The sequence below is a fragment of the Triticum dicoccoides genome, chromosome 3A (assembly GCF_002162155.2).
Source record: "Triticum dicoccoides isolate Atlit2015 ecotype Zavitan chromosome 3A, WEW_v2.0, whole genome shotgun sequence".
NCBI classification, from domain to species: domain Eukaryota; kingdom Viridiplantae; phylum Streptophyta; class Magnoliopsida; order Poales; family Poaceae; genus Triticum; species Triticum dicoccoides.
Window position 1 is genome coordinate 180,339,249 of NC_041384.1, and position 21,433 is coordinate 180,360,681.

The following is a 21,433-nucleotide window of genomic DNA, read 5'->3' on the forward strand; positions in this document are numbered from 1 at the left end:
CTCAACGACGCCCTCCTGCAGGCGGAGCCGGACGTCCTGGACTTGAACCGGGCGGCGGAGGCTCGACTCGACGCGAAGCGCGCGGATGCCTCTGCCATCGAGGCCCTCCTGCAGGCGGAACCGAACGTCCTCGACTTGAACTAGGCTGTGCTCTCGTCCGTGCAGAGCGCCCGCACGCTCCGCTTGAACGAGTAGCTGGAGGCCGAGGACAACCACGGTGCTGAGACACACGTCGGCAGCGACGGCTGGTTCACGCCGGCAGCCAAAGACGACGAGGTCGTCTCTTTCCGCGAGCAGTGATAGTTTTTCTTTATGTTGTTGTTTTTATGGATCTTTTCCTGTGTAAAAACATATATTTGTTATGCAAGTCGACTGACTTGGGTCAGTCTACCATTTCAGGCGGTTGGATGAATATCCTACGTCTCCTAACCCTTCTTTCCTTCTTCCTCCCCTCTTCTTCTTCCCCAACAAACCACCGCACGGGCCGTACAGATACTCCCCAACATGCGGTTGGATAAACATACTCTATGAAACGAAAATTATGTGTCAGCGATAGGATGACTGAGTTTGGTGTGTTCACATGCGACAACACATGTCAGTGAGTGTGCGTTCCCTTGGTTGGGTTTGCGGCGTGCAGGAGCGACTGTGTCAGGGTGCGGTGCGACCACGGCGTGTAGGAGCGACTGTGTCAGGGTGCGGTGCAACCGCGGCATGCAGGAGCGACCGTGTGAGGGTGCGGTGCGACCGCGATAGCCGTGCGCAAGTGGACCTCCTTCTCATTTTGAAAACTTTAGGAAAGCTTGGCAAAAATGTGTGGCGAAGTTTGGCAATGCAAGGCCTAGACCCAAATAGGATAAGTACGTACGTACTAGGAGTACTAGTGTTAAAAAATAAAGGCTGGGTTTTCCTTCACGGGATTTAATCGATACAAATCCTCGTTTCACGTGCCAATTAATGCGTATTTTTTTCTCCAAAGACCAAAGAGCTAACCATCTCACTCCTCATCGCTTGATTAATGCAGCGCCATGCAAACCAACCTTCTCACTTGAGCATGCATGCAAGGGATATTAATGTCCTTGGTTGCTAACCCCATCAATTTTGCCTCGAATAGTGTTAGTGGCCCTTTGCAAATTGTAATTTTGATATACTGGCCTTGTGTACAAAAAAATGGAGGTAGTAACTATATTTGACTTCCTTCCCCATTGCGGTGACATTGACGATATTTTTTTGGTGGTTTGGCGAAGTGTGTTCGACGGAGAACACCATTGAGGGAGACCACGGTAAGTCGTTCGCAAGTGCCACCTGCAAGTCGAGACAACCGCCTTATTTGCATCCAGGAAGTCCTTTACTAGTACTACTTGGAGTAACTAATGCGGTGAGATGGCATCTCGAAGAAGACGATGGAGAAGCGGAGTCACCGAAGAGTGAAATGATGGTTGCTTCGTCCGTGCTTTTGTGATTTGACGCCTCACTGCTTTGTGATTTGTGATAGAAGGGACAGGGGAGTAGACTCTATGCTCTATACTATACTACATGCGTCCAAGCATGGGAGAAAGAGGAGAGACGTTGCATTTTTCTATTCCTTCAATCAATCAACCAGGGAGCTTCGGTCCCATCTTTTTGGCTTTGGCAACACCGTCCACAATGGTTCCCATGATGCCAAAAGCTATTTTCACATTTGGCTACACATTGTGGATGGCCTTAACCATACCACTTGGTTTTGCTCCTATGTGCTATCTATACAAATCTCAATTATATTGATCTAAAAAATTATAGAATTGAGATTAGTAAAAAGGAGGTGATTTTGCCGCGCGGATGGCGGGGGAGGTTTCTTATTTGAGCAATGCTACATCCACGTAATGGTTTACGTAAAGTTACGAACTGATGTGATGTGGGACTATTTGATTGGATTAAAGGAGAGGATTAGGCCCACCCCACCTGAAAATCAGGGGGGCATATATAGATTATATGGAAAGTATACGTAGCAGCTACGTAGCTCTTTGTAAGTCTAGGATTAGGCTTCTTATTTTCGGAGGACGTTGTCTTGGCGGTTTGCTAACATGCGGTCCCATGTGTCAGTGCTTTACCAAGCCGATCCGCGTCCCACATGAGGCAGAACAACGACAGAAGCAACACGTGGTTAAGTTAAAGAAGATGAGGGAGAAGCGGATTCAGCAACGAGTTAAATGATGGTTGCTTCGTCCCTCCAACTTAACTGCGGGAAAGGTGCAGCTTTGTGATTTGACGCCTCATTGCTCATTACTACGCCGGCGCCATGACTGGGGTGCTTCACCCCGGCTGCTCTGCACTGTATTCCGGTATGGCATGTGGACCCGGTAGCTTGATGTCCCACATGTCAGCGGAAGGGACTAGAAGATTTATGAAAGCGAGCGCTCCACTCTTACGACGGAGGAGTAGACGACACGACAGCCGAGTGAACTGTCACTTGTACTGTATAGTACTATAGTTTTGCTGTTTCGCACGATCCATCGATACAAACCCGATTAAACAGGAAAGGGCGGGATTTTTCCCGCGTGGTAGATGATACTGGCCATACATTTCAAAGGCAATTTTAATGTATGCAAACTGAATTATTATAAGTAACAATATGATATCTAGTAAAACTAAAACCACATATGATTTATTGTGTTAGAGTGTAGTAGTAGTGTTGTATTGCATAGTTGTTAGATGTAACATGCGAGAACGTGTAGAGATGTAGTTTTGGAGGGCCTACAGAGAGAAAAGCGTAATACGGTCACCGAACTTCAGAATAAGCTGATTACGGTCACTATATACGTTTTGCGGTGATTATACGGTCACTTGCTCACAGCTTAGCATCGGATTGCACTCTGTTGACCGGCCAAATAGTCTGCGTGGAGCCATGTTGACTAGTTAAATTGACCACGTTTGTTGTGGGTCCCACCTGTCAGTTCGCATAGGTAAAAGGTCAGATAAACACAAATTTACACAGGCGCGATAAGGCTCCAACCCGTGCACAGGAATCACCTAGTTGTGTATGTGTCTGTCAGGGCCTGATGTGTGCGCATGCACGTGTAGGTTGAGCACTTGAGCGTGAGAGTGTGTGTTGGTCGTGTGGTGTACTGGTGGGTGCATGCATGTGTGCGTGTGTGCATGTGAGTGTTGCATGTGTGCGTGGCTGCGTGTGTACATGTGAGTGTTGCGTGCGTGCATGGGTGCATGTGTTTGTGTGAGTGTTGCGTGGCTGCAGCTTGTGTGCATACGTGAAAGGGGCGTACATGGGGGGTATGTGATGGAGAGAGAGATGCTCTTCGTTTCTCTTTATTATGACTAACTTTGTATATAGTATAAAAATATAGAAATTCACAGTGAGTAGTAAATATCATTGTGGGCACCATGCAATGCAAATTAGCGTTCGTACTCCTCCATATAAGTTTGTAATGTTGTATATATGTAGAAACTCTAAAATAATTTTTTGTCCACACTTTATTCAAAAGGAATGTTGTATGCGAAATAAACGTGAAGAGAGGGCTTTTTAGATCAATGGGGTATGTGATGTAACATGTGTGAATGTGTAGTTGATGCATTTGGCGGGGCCTAGAGAGGTATGTGTGTGTATTACGTATTCGAGAGATGCATGGATAGAGGGGCCGACCGGGGGGGGGGGTTGGAGAGATAGCACGAGAAATGAAAGTGGTCTAGAAAGAGAGAGACGAATATGACGTCACGACAAGAGATTCCATTCCCTTGAGTGTGTATATGCAAGGGGAGGGAATAGAGGCACCAGGAGAAATTTTCTGTGTGTGTGGTGTTTGTGTTGGTATGTGTGGGTGTGAGAACATAATGAGACGTGGGGGCAGAGGGTGTGTCACCGCGTGAGGTCCGGTGGGTCGAGGTGAGGCCCTTCGTTCTGTTCCGTCCTGCGCAACGTTGGTCTACCCGTGACGCATTTAGGAAGACCCATGGATGACTAGTCGTACAAGACAAAGATAGCAGAATTGTGAAGGAGTCTGTGTCCACTGACAAAGCTGGCTAGGATTTGTAACCCTAGGTTCTCGTACTAAGGTAACCCCTTTATCTCTGATATTACTATTCATCCAACCTAACTTTAAGGGGCATCCTACAGAATGCTCTGCTAGAATCATACTCGTCGATTAGGAAGAGAGGTGTGAGACAATGCGTGAGAGACAGGCGTAAAGATAATGTGCGTACATGAGACATGTAGGCAGGTCCATGTATATAGAAAGGGTCGATGAGGATTGTGCGTGTGTATGTTTGCGAGAGGAAGAGTGCTTGTGATAAAGGTTAGTGAAAAAAGCTGTAAATTGTTACGAGAGGGAGGGAGGGTTATATCTAGAGCATGTGTGCGAGAAAGACACCTCGGGAGAGAGTGTGTGAGCATGTGTGAGAGACCACCAATGGAGAGTGAAACTACATGTAAAAGACTGCTCTACACATTGATTAAAGATATAAATTGTATCCAAATATTAGGATGGGATCATGATATTTGCAATTCGTGTAAGGAGCGGTCATTGATCCATCAGACATCAAGATTCTATCGAATTTGAGCATGTCTATGTTATTATTTGACACAATTGATCCACATAGTTAGTATTTTGAACTCCAGACAATGCATCGCTTTAGCAATCGAATATAAACGTGAGTATAGTTCATGTTGTGTGTGTAAAGCACATTATACATACGAAAGTTACACAATGGACATTATAAATAGCTACTACCTATGAACTAGCATACATTTGAATTCAAATTAAGGTGGTTTAAAAAATCGAATTCAACATGAAGTCCATTCAATTATTTGAATTTGATATCATGGCATTTGTAAACCATACCTAAATTACGGGGGCACCAATCTTTGCTCTGATTTTGTACATAATAGCATATGTAGTCGTGTACAAAATAGATTGAAATTTAGCTCCTCCATTCCAAAATAATCGTAGTTATAGGATTTTCAAGTGTCATAATTTCAAAAAGAAGCGGATAATTCAATGAGGTTTTCAAACATACAAGGTCAAATATAACATTGTATATTTAGGTTAATCCTCATAGTTCAAGACTACTCTAAACGTGAATGCTTGTGTTTCAAAATTTCGAACGAAGCGCCAAAAGAGCCTCTACTCGCCCGAAACCGCGTGAGACCAATGTTTGGTAGTACAAGGAAATTACTTTTCTCATAACTCCGACCCGTGAAACCTACCGGCCCGACGTCCAAAGGTCTAAACCGGGGTAGGTTTGTAGCTTCATCTAGAAGCCACGCAACCGCATCCGAAATACATTCATACACAATGGCCGCCTAAGCACACATGCGCGCGGCCAAAATCGCTCCCGCCCACTATTTGGGACACCTGGGATTACCATTCTACCCCCGACCCGTAGTAGGTCCGAAATGTAAGAGGGGGGCAAAGTTTGTACTTTCCCCAAATTTCAAACAAGCGCGTCGCATCTTCTGTTCAAAAAAGCCAAAAACAAGCGCGTCCCAGACAGAAACATGGTTCCCCCCACCCGTCCGATTCCCCATTCGTACTCTGTGGGCGCCAAAACTACCTCTCCACCAGCCGCGAAACCCCGGCGTCCTTCGTCCGCCACCCCATCCCACCCATCAACCGCCACCCTCCTCCATCACGCTGGAGCCAATACCCGGACGTCATCGTCCACCGCAACCTCAACCGCAACGCCCTCCACGGCTAGTAGTTGAAGCCGAGGCCGAGCCGTCTGTACCCGAGCCTGTTCAACCATGCCGTCCTGCGCCTCATCACTGCCACTCCAACTTCGCCACCCTCCACCACACCGGAGCTGTTCCTGCTACGCCGTCCTTCACCGCCTCGGATCTGCTTCCCCTCCGCCGACATATGGCCACGGCAACACAGTCAACAATTTGGCCATGGGTTCGTCCAAGCCTGCACCCTCCAGAACATCGGTTTCCCCGGTAAAAAGAAGAAAATCGGTGCGACTTGTGGAGGTGACCACACCGGCAACCGAAAAAGGTACTCCTCTTCCCTTATTCATGCAAATCTTACGTCTCTTCTTGGACGGTATTCATCCCACAGAAGACACTAGTTGACCGCTTCTTCTTGATACTAGATGTTCCTAGTAACTTGCGATGCACAAGGTTTCTCCTCATATACTATTTCACCTTAGCTAGAGGTCCGTTCCCCCCCCCCCTGAATTTTAATTTCTGGGCACTTGATTCCCAATTAACGGAAGCATTCCCCAGCGTAAAAGGCGCTAGTACGCCTATTATGCCGGGGAAGCAGTGCCTTGGTGTTTATCTTAGGGGCGTGTGCGGCCTATAGCTACTGGGGCCCGATCTGGAGGTCGGCCGGGATTAAAGGGATGGCCTGGGGGCGCTGCCAAGCACGGCGGTGGTGTGAGGTCGATGGGAGGGCGGGGCGGCGGAGGCAGGGGTCTGGGCCGGTGGTCGCTGGCGGTTCGAGAAAGATCGTCAATAGTGACTGGCGGGAGGTAGATGAAGGCCATCTGCCCGTTCCTTATAGATTGGACGGTTCATTAACAAATCGACTGACCTATTTATTTTCATTCGACTGTTATCTTAGATATGACCACATGTGGTGGTGTGCTGGAGGAGTACCTGCATTTCCTATGCTCATATATTACAAAATCATACATAGTAGAATCTAATTTTGTTTGCCTTGCTATGTTGTAGAGCTATCATATGTCTCCTGTCATTTATTTTTCAGCCACCTACTATCTGCTACTTTTATAGTGCACTAGTTCTGCACACAATTCACCCTTACTCTCACTGTTGTGTTTTTATGCAAGGGTATTTCAGACTCTGCTGCCATGAGAGAAGCCAAAAAGAAAAGAGAGAAGTCGCTCCAGTTTGGTGTGCGGCTAGGCAAGACACGTTTCAATGCTTTAAAGGGTGTAGTGTCAGCAGATGGAGACGGGGAATGTAGCTCCGGAGTTGATGACCTCGCTCGCAATGAACCACCATCCCAGGTGCTTGCTTTAACTTCGCGGTGTCATATGCGGTTGCATGTTCCATATGGTGTCTAGCTTGTATTCGAAAGGCCGAAGTCGGTAAGATAAGGAAATATATTTTTTTACATGAACCACCATCCCGTGAGCACCAGAAGACAAATAGCTAGTCAGGGCACTGGCCGAGCCAGTGACAAGCCCAACAAAGATAGGCATCACCTGGAAGCCAACTAAAAAGCTGCTATGGTGGCGAAGCAGTCTGCCTCCCACCAGGCTCTCAGGTCCTAGATGATCATGCTCACCACTCCAGCCGGATGTCTAGCTTGTATTGCTTCCAATTTGGTTAAATTGCATCTCCTTAGCTTACACATTATACCTTTGAATATGACATGCCTTTCTGTTTTTGGTACATACTAGTACATCTGTGTATTAACCATGTTCTTACATCAAACTAGTGTTCTTGTGTATCCCTCATCAATCACTTATGACGAGGCAGGCAGGCAAGGGGACTACTCCTCATTTAAAGAATGCAGCGTCAGCCTCCCAACATGATTCTCAAGAAACAGAAATGCTAGATGAAGATAGTGAATGTAGCTCTGTAGTTGATTACAGCATTTCCCCTACACTAGCATCGCAGGTGCTTGCTCTAACTTGGCAGCGTGATATGTGGTTGCATGTTGCATATGGTGTCTAGATTGTAATTCTTCCAATATGGTTAAACTGCATGTGCTAGTCTGCTTAGCTTATACATTATACCTGTTAATGTGACATGCCTTCCTGTATTTAGTACATAGTACATCTGTCTATTAAGCATGTCCTTACATAAAACTATTGTTTTGTTGTATCCCGCATCAATCAACATGACGAGACACCTTTAGTATATGCAGTGTGATATTAGTTGCATCTTTCACATGATTTACATGCGCTGCTTCTAATTTGTTAAAATTCCATTTATGATGGCACGCTTTTAACTTGGCAGAGTCATATTGGTTGCATCTTTCATGTGGTGTCTAGCTTGCATTGCTTCTTATTTGCTGGAATGGTTTCTGCTTAGTTTACACAAACAGTTGTGAACATGCCATGTCGTCCTATTTTTCATACATATTCCATCCTGGTATCATGTGTTTGCCTTACATCAAAGTAGTGATTGTCAGTATCATGGATGAATGAGTTCTGAAGAGAGAATTTTATTTCTTTTTCCTGTCGGTTTTACTTGACAATTCAAAATCAATAAAGCGGAAGGAAGTTAGCAAGGCAGCGGATAAAGGCGCTCCTTCCGAACGGAGGGCCTCTACAGTTTCTACCCCTCCACACCCCCAAGATGATTTCCAAGACAACACATGCATAGATAGTCAACAAAGCTGTGTTTATGATGAGCATGTCTCCCCTAGTGCAGCATCACCCATGCTCCCTCTAACTTGGCACTGTTATATGTGGTTGCATGTTATGTGTGATGTCTAGCTTGTATTGCTTCTAATTTTGTTGAATTCCATCTGCTTACTTTACACATTATACTTGAATAAGACACGTGTTCCTGTTTCTAGAACATACAATATCTGTCTGTCACACCATGTTCTTACATCAAATTACTACTGTTGTGTAACCTGCAACAATCACTTATCATAAGACACGTTTGACTTCGGAGTGTGATATAGGTTACATCTCACATTCTTTTCTAGCTTGTATTACTAATTTGTTGAAATGGCACTTATGACGAGACAGTTTTAACTTGGTAGAGTGATATTCGTTGCATCTTTCATATGGTGTCTAGCTTTCATTGCTTCTAATTTGTTGAAATGCCTTCTCCTTAGTTTACACATCATAAGCTGTGAATATGCAATGCTGTGAATATACAATGGCACTAATGACGAGAGACCTCTAACATGGTAGTGTGATGTTTTTTGCATCTTACATATGATTTATTTCTTGTACTGCTTCACATTTGTTTAAACGCCATTTATGATGAGACACTATTAACCTGGCAGATCGATATTTGTAGCATCTTTCATATGGTGTCTACCTTCCATTGCATTGCTTCTAATTTGGTGAAATGTCTTCTTCTTAGTTTACACATCATAGTTCTGGTTATCTCTTCCGTCCTATTTTTCATACATATTACATCCTCCTATCATGTGGTTGTCTAACATCAAAGTTCAGTTCGTCTGCATCATGCATCAATTTGTTCTGAAGAACTAAATTGTTATTCATTTTTCTTGTCGGCTTGACTTAACATGGCATAGAGAAAGAGGAAGAAACACAAAATGGCAGGGAATGAGAAGCGGATGAATCCTGCAGATTCTGCTGGTACTGATGGTGCAATAGAAGGTCAAATCCAGCAGAAAATTCTACAAACACGGCATCCCATGCTACACGAGTTGCAAAAAAAGACAAACAGAAACAAATAGTTGCCACCAAACAAGCAGAGACAACCCTAGTTCTTGAAACACCTACCACAGTACTATCAGCTACGCGACGTACTCTTGCGTCAACTGAGCTAGCAGCACATTCCCAAGCTCCCTTGCCACCTGACACTACTTCCCAAGCACTCTTGACACAAGACGAGTTGGCAATATCAAATGAACCTTGTGAGCTTCAACAGCAAGAAGGTAGTTGCTGGAGTCAAGTTACAGTTGCATGCTTCTTTATATGTAGTCTCACAGTTTGATGTACACTAACACTTCCTATGTTTGTTGTTGGACTAGCACCTAGGCGCAAGAGGAAACAAACATCAGGGATAATGCTCGATAGGTTAACTAAATCTAGAGGAGGAAGAATGGAGATCCATTTTGAGGCAGGTTTAAAAAGGCCACATGATGCTACAGAGTCAGCCAAGTTAGTATCAGAGGCAGCGGTTGCTGTTAGGTGTCATGTACGTATCCTCCCAACATGGATTCCGTACATGAATGACAAAGACGAAACCCAGTTCAACATCTTCCTCGACCATTTATCTATAAGTATGGTTATGTATGGAAACTAGTAATATCGTCTTGCTCTGTCCAATACTTTCTAGGTTGCTGATAATGAGACTCCCATAATATTCAATAGATGAGGTTCAAGTTGGATAGCCAAGATGATGCAACCAGACAAGCTTGCACCCATGTTTTCAAGTCTGCTCTGCGACAGTATCGGTATAACTTGAGGAAAACTCACTTTGAAGGCAAGGCTAACAATGAACTTGCCCAAACATCTCCGGTGGAAAATATATCTGATGAAGACTGGAGAGGCCTCATTAAACACTGGTCCGATCCGAAGTATCAGGTACATTATATATATGTCATCAGATCACATGTTGAAGTCCTATTTATGCATGTGCCACACAAATCTATCTTCTTGTAGGTGAACTGTTCACAGAACAAGGCCAACCATATGAAAGTGAAATTCCAACAGATAACAGGATCTCGTAGCTATATTGCACACTGTGAGGCTCTTGTAATTAGCTGCTGTTTCACTCTTTTCGCTATACCATATTATTAGATCTATATTGACTTGTTCGAAATGCAGAGGAAAGCCCGTAAGGACCAAAAAGTACCAGACCAAATGATGTGGAAATCTTCAAGGACTGTCACACCAGCAAGAAGAAGGGCATGACTACACTAGTCAAAGCCGCTGTTGTAAGTCCTTAATCCTCATGCCTTTTAACTACTACTTACTCTGACTTGTGCCTTGAACTGCATGGTTTGCAGCCAATGTCTATTACTATTTTCAATTTTATACACAATTGTCTTAGCGTATCATTGCACCTTACAAGGTTTAAAAGAGAGGAGTGATGTTCCTTTGATCTTGACCCGTAATCTAGTTCCATTCTGGACTTGCCCACACAATGTTACAATTGCCTATTTGTCTGTTCTCAGTTGTTTTGTGATATGAATGACGTCATACTATGCTTACCGTATTATAAACTTCGTCTCTTTATCCTTAGCCCTCAATACAATGTGAAGAAATAGACAATACATTAGCGATGGTACATGGTCATATGTTTGGAACCTGGTTTTATTATGTACTTTGCAATAAAATACAAATAATATTTTACATGGGTTCACCAGGATAAGTTCTGTATATAGACCAAAGCTATTTTGTTTGGTTTTGCTGCCTCCTTAATATCTTCTGTTCTGGTACTACTAATGTAAAACCTCAACTTTTCAGCGAGCTATGGAAAAAATGGTGGAACCGCCACCTTCTGAAGGTGGCGAGGCAACTATAACCGCAATGTCAGCTCTTGCAACAGTGGGTCAGTACCTGTCCACTAACAGTGCCCAAAGCACGTTCCTGCGTAATACTGGGTTGGTTGTTAAGGCAATATCGTCCAAACTGCCTCATGATCAAGATATGCAAGCTCAAAGCAATGTTGTATCTGCGCTCCAGACACAAGTCCATTCCCTAACAGAGACCCTTTGTGAAACAAGGAGAAACATTGCTCAATGTCGTCAAGATATGCATGGTTTTGAAACCAGACTATCAGACATTTGCTATGTTGTTCAGGAGCCTAGGGGAAATGAAGGCGAGGGTTATGGTGCTCCATCGGACAATACAACATGAAAACGTAACAGTCGGGTCAAATGAACTGAGCTTCTGAACTTCTGGTGGTGCATTTATCTGCTAGACTGTTAAGTTTTATGCCAACCTTCCTTTTGTTACATAGTTGTAATTTGTTTTGGTGCGATACAAAATTTATTCTTAGCGTGCAGCCACCGCTTGAAGAAACAACAAGCCATTTTTGTATAGTGTAGGGTGTTCCCTATATTTGCACTGGTGGCGATCTTTGATGCCGAGTGGATGTAATCTGTGCAATCGCCTTAATAGCCTAGCGTTAGTTATGGGCCGTAGGATCCATGGGTCTCCTACGGGCCGTCGATAAATGGGCCTGTAATCGGTGGGCCTCGGGCCGTCGGATAAATGGGTCTACATGGACCATAATCGGGCGTAATTGGTATCAGCCCAGCACGGTAACAGGCCGTTAACAGGCCGTAGGACAGCAAAGGCTTAATTCTGTCGTAGGCATAACGGGTCGTTAATGGGCCATAGTATAGGACGGGCCAGAAACGGCGCAATGGGTTAACATGCCAGAAACGGGCCGACTCTTGCCATGGGCCGAATTTGGCGCATTAGGGTAACATGCCAGTAACGGGCCGACTCTTGCCATGGGCCGAAGTTGGCCCATTAGTGGAACAGGCCAGCAACGGGTCGACTCTTGCCATGGGCCGAATTTGGCCCATTAGGGGAACATGACAGTAACGGTCCGGAAGTAATCGAGGGCCGAAAAGGAGCCGAAGAACGTATGGGCCGTCAATAGGCCAAAAGCTAACACGGGCTGGAAACGGCCCATGTAAATCAGGGGCCGTTAACGGGTATAAAGAAAATTACTGTTCATTATGGGCTAGAGTCACCGTGGGCCTGTAATGGGCCGAAAGATATGAAGGCCTCATATGGGCCGAAAGACGTCGTGGGCCATACATGGGCCGAAAGTGAAATGGGTTGGTATTATATTCGACAGCCCACATGACGTTGTTGGGCCGATTTCCTTTAGGGCCTAACGGGCCGTGAGTTAACGGGCCGTAAAATGGGCTATTTGCAAAGAGACCGTTAACAGGCTTTTCATGGGCTAACCCGTTAACTTTTGACCAAGTCAAACGGGCTGGCTTTGTAAGCTAAATGGGCCACTGTTGGGCCGTGCCACGTGTCGACATATCAAAGGCGCCTATCTGACCCAATGATGATTTTACACGTGGAATATCCCCATTGGTCGGGGCTGTTAACGGGTTATCGGATCCAAAACCCGACCCGATAGCTTAACGGCGTTCCGTTACGGTGGATGCCACGTGTCGGTCACCCTTGACAAAAGCACTTCTGTGACGTGCGATTTATCGTCATGGAAGTGGACACTTCCGTGATGATAATTTTGGTAATGTCATGGAACACTTCTACAACAGCACATGTATGACTATCTTGATTCTGTCATAAATTTGTCATGGATGTACATGCATGACAAAAAAAGCGACCTACTGTGACAAACACGTATCATCACGGAAGTGTATTTTTTTGTAGTGTATCTTGAAACAAGGCATGGCGCAAAATAACAATATCAGGAGCACTAAGGTTCCCACAGTTCCCGTGACCAATTAAGCATCTAGTAGCAAATATTGCAAAGTAACGTATAACAGGAAAATGTATGCTAGTGAGTCTCGCATCAGAAACTTTCCTCGTTTCCCCCACAGCAATCATATCAATAAATCCCTCCACATCATTACGATGTGGTTCCTCTATGCTGCCCTCAAAAGGTATCAAACAAACCCGACAAAAATCATGAAGTGACATCTCCTTATGCTTATCATATAAATAAAATTCCACCAAAGGTGGTGAGATACTAGCATGGAAATGAAAGTTTTGCACAAAGACATTGGTGAGTAAGAGATACTATTCACGTTGGTCGTGGAGGAAGGCGGTGAGGCCTGCATTCTCAGCCAAATAATATAAATCTTCATGAATCCCGGCTTCTCTCAAGAAATCATCACAAGGCCATTCACACGACCGAACCTCCACAGTACGAGGGAGATTATACTTGGGCTTCTTGTTCTCTTCATTTTGTTTATCCTTCGAGCTTCGACTCGATGAGCCCCTCAAAAATCTCTTCATCTTTTTCTGAAAATTTCTGAAATTTTTTAGCAACTCAAAATAAAAGTGAACCGAACTCAACAAAATTTATAGCAACTACTCCCACAAGTGCCTAGAGACTATATCATGCATTAAAACTACTTTTGACCACAAAAATTTGACATGAAAGCTCAAGAACAAGGTCACCTAAGCAGCAAATTTTTCAGTAAATAAAGCACTAGAACCAAAACTAATTGGACCATTGGAGGAATCACATACCAAAGAACAATCCCCCAAAGCAGTTTTGTGAGTGGAGCTTTGAGCTAGGAGATCGAAAATGGCAGCAATATGAGCTAGAACTCGTGCTTGAGCTGGTTGCTGATTTTTTGGGAGGAAGAAGGAGTGTGTGGTGGCTGGAATAAGTGGAGGGGGGCCACCAGGGGCCCACGAGGCATGGGGCGCGCCCAAGGGGGTAGGGCGTGCCCTGGACCCTCGTGGCCAGGTGTTGGCTCCCCCTGATATTTTCTCAGTGCCAGATATTCTCAAATATTCTAGAAAAAACATATTTAATTTTCACGGCATTTGGAGAACTTTTATTTTTGGGGTATTTTTTTATTGCAAGGATAATTCAGAAAACAGACAGAAAATACTATTTTTGCTTTATTTAATATAAACAACATAAAGTAAAAAGATGGTACAAAAAGTTGTGTTTTCTAACATCATCCATCTCATGCTCATCAAAAGGAATCCACTAACAAGGTTGATCCAGTCTTGTTAACAAATTCATTCCGAATTGCATGAAACCGAGGAATTTTCGAATAACTCTAGGTTACCTCAACGGGGATATGCACGTCCCCAACAATAAGAATATCATATTTCTTCTTGACAGTAGGAAGAGGAAATTCAAAACCTCCAATAGTGATTGTTGAAAATTTTCCAATAGAATTGATACTGTGGACTTGAGGTTGTTTCCTCGGAAAGTGTACCGTATGCTCATTACCATTAACATGAAAAGTGACATTGCCTTTGGTGCAATCAATAACAGCCCCTGCAGTATTAAAAAAGGGTCTTCCAAGAATAATAGACATACTACCGTCCTCGGGAATATCAAGAATAACAAAGTCCGTTAAAATAGTAATGTTTGCAACCACAACAGGCACATCCTCACAAATACCGATAGGTATAGCAGTTAATTTGTCAACCATTTGCAAAGATATTTCAGTAGGCGTCAACTTATTCAAATCAAGTCTATGGTATAAAGAGAGAGGCATAACACTAACACCGGCTCCAAGATCACATAAAGCAGTTTTAACATAGTTTCTTTTAATGGAGCATGGTATAGTTGGTACTCCTGGATCTCCAAGTTTCTTTGGTATTCAACCCTTAAAAGTATAATTAGTAAGCATGGTGGAAATTTCAGCTTCCGGTATCTTTCTCTTATTTGTAACAATATCCTTCATATACTTAGCATAAGGATTCATTTTAAGCATATCGGTCAAACGCATACGCAAAAAGATAGGTCTAATCATTTCAGCAAAGCGCTCAAAATCCTCATCACCCTTTTTCTTGGATGGTTTAGGAGGAAAAGGCATGGTTTCTGAACCCATGGTTCTCTTTATTTACCGTGCTTCCTGGCAACAAAGTCTCTTTTATCATAACATTGATTCTTTGATTGTGGGTTATCAAGATCAACAACAGGTTCAATCTCTACATCATTATTATTGCTAGGTTGAGCATCAACATGAACATCATCCTTAACATTATCAATAGGTTCATGTTCATTACCAGATTGTGTTTCAGCTTCAGAGATGGAAATATCATTAGGATTCTCAGGTGTGTCTACAACAGGTTCACTAGAAGCATGCAAAGTCCTATCATTTTTCTTTCTCTTCCTTTTAGAAGGACTAGGTGCATCTATAGTAGTTCTCTGAGAATCTTGCTCAATTATCTTAGGGTGGCCCTCAGGATACAAAGGCTCCTGAGTCATTTTACCACCTCTAGTCATAAGTTTAACAACATTATCATTCTTAATATTTAATTCATTGAGCAAATCATTCTGAGCTTTAAGCACTTGTTCTAAGTGAGTGGTAACCATAGAAGCATGTTTACTAATAAGTTTAAGTTCACCTTTAACACTAGACATATAATCACTCAAGTGTTCAATCATATAAGCATTATGTTTCAACTGTCTACCAACATAAGCATTGAAGTTTTCTTGACAATAAAATTATCAAACTCATCTAAGCATTGGCTAGCAGACTTATTACAAGGAATATCACCTTCATCAAATCTATAGAGAGAGTTTACCTTTACTACCTGTGTCGGGTAACCGAGACCGTGTGTTTCTTCAATAGGTGATCAATTAAGACCATGTATTTCTTCAACGGGAGGTAAATTCTTAACATCTTCAGCTTTTATACCTTTTTCTTTCATATTTTTTTGCCCCTTGCATATCTTCAGGACTTAGAAATAGAATACCCCTTTTCTTCGGAGTTGGCTTAGGAGTTGGTTTAGGAAGTGTCCAATTATTTTCATTAGTCAACATATTATTCAATAGCAATTCAGCTTGATCAACAGTTCTTTCACTGAAAACACAACCAGCACAACGATCCAGGTAATCTCTGGAAGCATCAGTTAGTCCATTATAAAAGATATCAAGTATTTCGTTTTTCTTGAGAGGATGACCAGGCAAAGCATTAAGTAATTGGAGAAGCCTCCCCCAAGCTTGTGGGAGAGTCTCTTCTTCAATTTGCACAAAATTATATATTTCCCTTAAAGTAGCTTGTGTCTTATAAGCTGGGAAATATTTAGCAGAGAAGTAATAAATCATATCGTGGGGGCTACACACACAACCAGGATCAAGAGAATTAAACCATATCTTAGCATCATCCTTTAATGAGAATGGAAATAATTTAAGGATATAATAGTAGCGAGTTTTCTCATCATTAGTGAACAGGGTAGCTATATCATTTAATTTAGTAAGATGTGCCACAACAGTTCAGATTCATAGCCATAAAAAGGACCAGATTCAACCAAAGTAATTATCTCAGGATCGACGGAGAAATCATAATCCTTCTCAGTAATAAAGATAGGTGAAGTAGCGTAAGCAGGATTATATTTCATTCTAGCATTCAGAGAGTTTTCTTTCAGCTTAGCTAATAGTTTCTTAAGATCACTTCTATCATTGCAGGCAAGAAAGTCTCTAGCAGTTTCTTCATCCATAACATAACCCTCAGGCACAACAGGCAATTCATATCTAGGGGGAGAATCTTCATCATCACTTTCATCTATATTATGAGTTTCAATAATTTCATTCTCTCTAGCCCTAGCAATTTGTCCATCAAGAAATTCACCAAGTGGCATAGTAGTATCAAGCGTAGAAGTAGTTTCATCATAAGTATCATGCAAAGCAGAAGTGGCATCATCAATAACATGCGACCTATCGGAATCAATAGCATGTGTAGGTGTCGCAAGTTTACTCATAATAGAAGGTGAAACAAGTGCAAAGCTAGATGGCAGTTCCTTACCGCCCTCGTAGTTGAGGGATATATCTTTGTTCTCTGATCTTTCAAGTTCTTCGTAGTGATAAGCAGATATAAATCCCAAGTGACTCAAAGAATAGAGCTATGCTCCCCGACAACGGCGCCAGAAAATGGTCTTGATAACCTACAAGTATAGGGGATCGCAACAGTTTTCGAGGGTAGAGTATTCAACCCAAATTTATAGATTCCACACAAGGGGAGCCAAAGAATATTCTCAAGTATTAGCAGCTGAGTTGTCAATTTAACCACACCTGGAAACTTAATATCTACAGCAAAGTGTTTAGTAGCAAAGTAATATGATAGTAGTGGTAACGGTAGCAAAAGTAACATTTTTGGGTTTTATAGTGATGGTAACAGTAGCAACGGAAAAGTAAATAAGCGAAGAACAATATATGAAAATCTTGTAGGCATTGGATCGGTGATGGAGAATTAAGCTGGATGCGATTATTCAGGCAACAGTTATAACATAGGGTGACACATAACTAGCTCCAATTCATCAATGTAATGTAGGCATGTATTCTGAATATAGTCATACGTGCTTATGGAAAAGAACTTGCATGACATCTTTTGTCCTACTCTCCCGTGGCAGCGGGGTCCTATTGGAAACTAAGGGATATTAAGGCTTCCTTTTAATAGAGTACCGGACCAAAGCATTAACACATAGTGAATACATGAACTCCTCAAACTACGGTCATCACCGGGAGTGGTCCCGATTATTGTCACTTCGGGGTTGCCGGATCATGACACATAGTAGGTGACTATAGACTTGCAAGATAGGATCAAGAACTCACGTATATTCATGAAAACATAATAGGTTCAGATTTGAAATCATGGCACTCGGGCCCTAGTGACAAGCATTAAGCATAGCAAAGTCGTAGAAACATCAATCTCAGAACATAGTGGATACTAGGGATCAAACCCTAACAAAACTAACTCGATTACATGATAAATCTCATCCAACCCATCACCATCCAGCAAGCCTACGATGGAATTACTCACGCACGGCGGTGAGCATCATGGAATTGGTGATGGACGAAGGTAGATGATGATGGCGACGGATTCCCCTCTCTAGAGCCCCGAACAGACTCCAGATCAGCCCTCCCAAGAGAGATTAGGGCTTGGCGGCGGCTCCGTATCGTAAAACATGATGAATCCTTCTCCCTGATTTTTGTCTCCCCGAACACGAATATATGGAGTTGGAGTTAAGGTCGGTGGAGCCTCAGGGGGCCCACGAGGCAGGGGGGCGCGCCTAGGGGGTAGGCGCGCCCCCACCCTCGTCGACAGGGTGTGGGGCCCCTGACATGGATTCTTCTTCATGTATTTTTTATATATTCCAAAAATAATCTACGTTGATTTTCAGGTCATTCCGAGAATTTTTATTTCTGCACAAAAATAATACCATGGCAATTCTGTTGAAAACAGCGTTAGTTTGAGTTAGTTCCATTCAAATCATGCAAGTTAGAGTCCAAAACAAGGGTAAAAGTGTTTGGAAAAATAGATACGACGGAGACGTATCAAACCCTAGCCCCCTCCGGTGTCTATATAAACCGGAGGGTTTACTCCGTAGGGGCGATCATAATCATAATCATACATGCTAGACTTCTAGGGTTTTTGCCATTACGATCTCGTGGTAGATCAACTCTTGTAATCCTCATACTCATCAATATCAATCAAGCACGACATAGGGTATTACCTCCATCAAGAGGGCCCGAACCTGGGTAAAACATCGTGTCCCCTGCCTCCTGTTACCATCAACCCTAGACGCACAGTTCGAGACCCCCTACCCAAGATCCGCCGGTTTTGACACCGACATTGGTGCTTTCATTGAGAGTTCCACTGTGTCGCCGTCAGAAGGTTCGATGGCTCCATCCATCATCTGCAACAATGCTGCCCTAGGGGAGGTTTTTCTCCCCGGCCAGATCTTCGTATTCGGCGGCTTCGCACCGCCGGCCAATTCGCTTGGCCATCTAGAGCAGATCGACAGCTACGCCCTAGGTCAACAGATTAGTTTTGGAAACTTGGATTATGTCGCTGATATCCGAGGAGACTTGATCTTCCAAGTTTTCATGACCCCAACCTCCGCTCTAGCCTTAGAGCCGGAGCACCTCGCCAGGACCGAAGACGGGATTTCTAAACCCGCCAGACTATATGTGGCCACTAGGCCCAGTACTGGAGAGCCGGAGGAAGGAGTGTCGCCGGCAACCAACACAAAGCTGTACTCTTCCCCAAAAACTGGCTCCAAACTCTCGAAGTCAGCATCGTGTGAGCTCGGTCGAGGAATTCCCTTCCCGCCATACTCCATGGATTCTTTTCTCCCTTGACAAACCTCGCCTTTAAGCGAGGATCTGGACTTGATGCGATCCCTCGTGATTACAGAGGAGCATCGTCCGAACTACACCCATCCCGGACTAGGGGCTGAGAGCGGGGAATTTTACGTCCCACCCACCACCCACTTCATTGCCACAGCCAAGGACTTAACTGACATGCTCAAGTACGGCTCCGAAGACATCGACGGTATGGATGACGATGCCGGAGAGGACCAAGCCAAAAACCCACCATTTACCAGACGCTGGACAGCCACCTCTTCGTACGACGTGTACGTGGTGAATACACCCAAGGAGGGTGACAGCGATAATGAGAAAAATCCACTAGAGGATAAACCTCCCAAGATACAACCAAAGCACCGACGACGCCGCTCTAAATCACGCCGCAGCAAAGACAACAATACCGACACGAGAGACAACAAATACTCCAGATGATGCCGAAGACCAAGAAAACCCCGTCGAGCAAAACTCTGAACAAGACGACTGGGAGGATGGGCAAGTTAGCCCTGATGAACAGGCTGCAAACAAAGACTTGGAGGACAGTAATTACCTTCCACCCTCCGAGGATGAAGTGAGCCTCTACGAAGAAGACTTTTTCGTGCCAGAGGAACCTCTCGAGCAGGAGTGCTTTAAGCAACGGCTAATAGCCACTGCAAGGAGCCTGAAAAAGAAACAGCGGCAGCTTCAAGCTGATCAAGATCTACTCAACGACAGATGGACCAATGTCCTGGCAGCCGAGGAATATGGCCTCATGTGCCCAACCAAACATTACCCGAATCGTAAACTGCTACCTCAATTCGACGACGAGGCATGCGAGCCCATACCAGCAACACGTAATGCGGCTGACCGACCACCACATGGCCGGGACAAAGCGGCAACTCAAGCCGAACACCAGCCCGTCCCACCTCGCCGTAAAGGCAGAGATAAAAAAGCTTGGGAATATACATATGACCTGTGGCAGGACCTGAAGATTGATCTACGGATCGCAGGTGTAACGCCCTCGATGCGGCTATATCCCCCACGTGTCGAAGCATGACTTAGAGGCATAACCGCATTGAAAGCAACGTCACAAGTGAAGTAATCTTCACACAACCCATGTAATACAATAGGGGAAAAGATACATAGTTGGCTGACAATCGCCACTTCACACAATTACATGAATAAAGCATTACAACAACCAAATACAATCAAGGTCCGACTACGGAACCAAAATAAAAGAAGAACCCCAGATGCGACAAGGTCACCGATCGACCCCAACTGGGCTCCACTACTGATCAACTAGAACGAAACAACTCAAAGGACAAGATCTTCATCGAGCTCCTCCTGAGCTTGGTTGTGTCATCTGCACGGACTCATCGGCACCTGCAAGCTGGTTTGGAAGTATCTATGAGTCACGGGGACTCAGCAATCTCGCACCCTCGCGATCAAGACTATTTAAGCTTATGGGTAAGGTAAAGGTAAGAGGTGGAGCTGCAGCAAGCGACTAGCATATATGGTGGCTAACATACGCAAATGAGAGCGAGAAGAGAAGGAAATGCATGGTCGAGAAACTATGATCAAGAAGTGATCCTAAAACAACCTACGATCAAGCATAACTCCAACACCATGTTCACTTCCCGGACTCCGCCGGAAAGAGACCATCACGGCAACACACGCGGTTGATGCATTTTAATTATGGTTAACTTCAGGTTTTCTACAACCAGACATTAACAAATTCCCATCTGCCCATAACCGTGGGCACGGCTTTCGAAAGTTCAAATCCCTGCAGGGGTGTCCCAACTTAGCCCATCACAAGCTCTCACGGTCAACGAAGGATATTCCTTCTAGCGGGAAGACCCGATCAGAGTCAGAATCCCGGTTACAAGACATTTCGACAATGGTAAAACTAAACCAGCAACACCGCCCGAATGTGCCGACAAATCTAGATAGGAGCTGCACATATCTCGTTCTCAGGGCACACTTAGATGAGCTGTCCATACAACTAAAACCAAACCTCGAGTTTCCCCGAGGGGGTGCTGCACAGGACTCTAGTTTGGACCAACA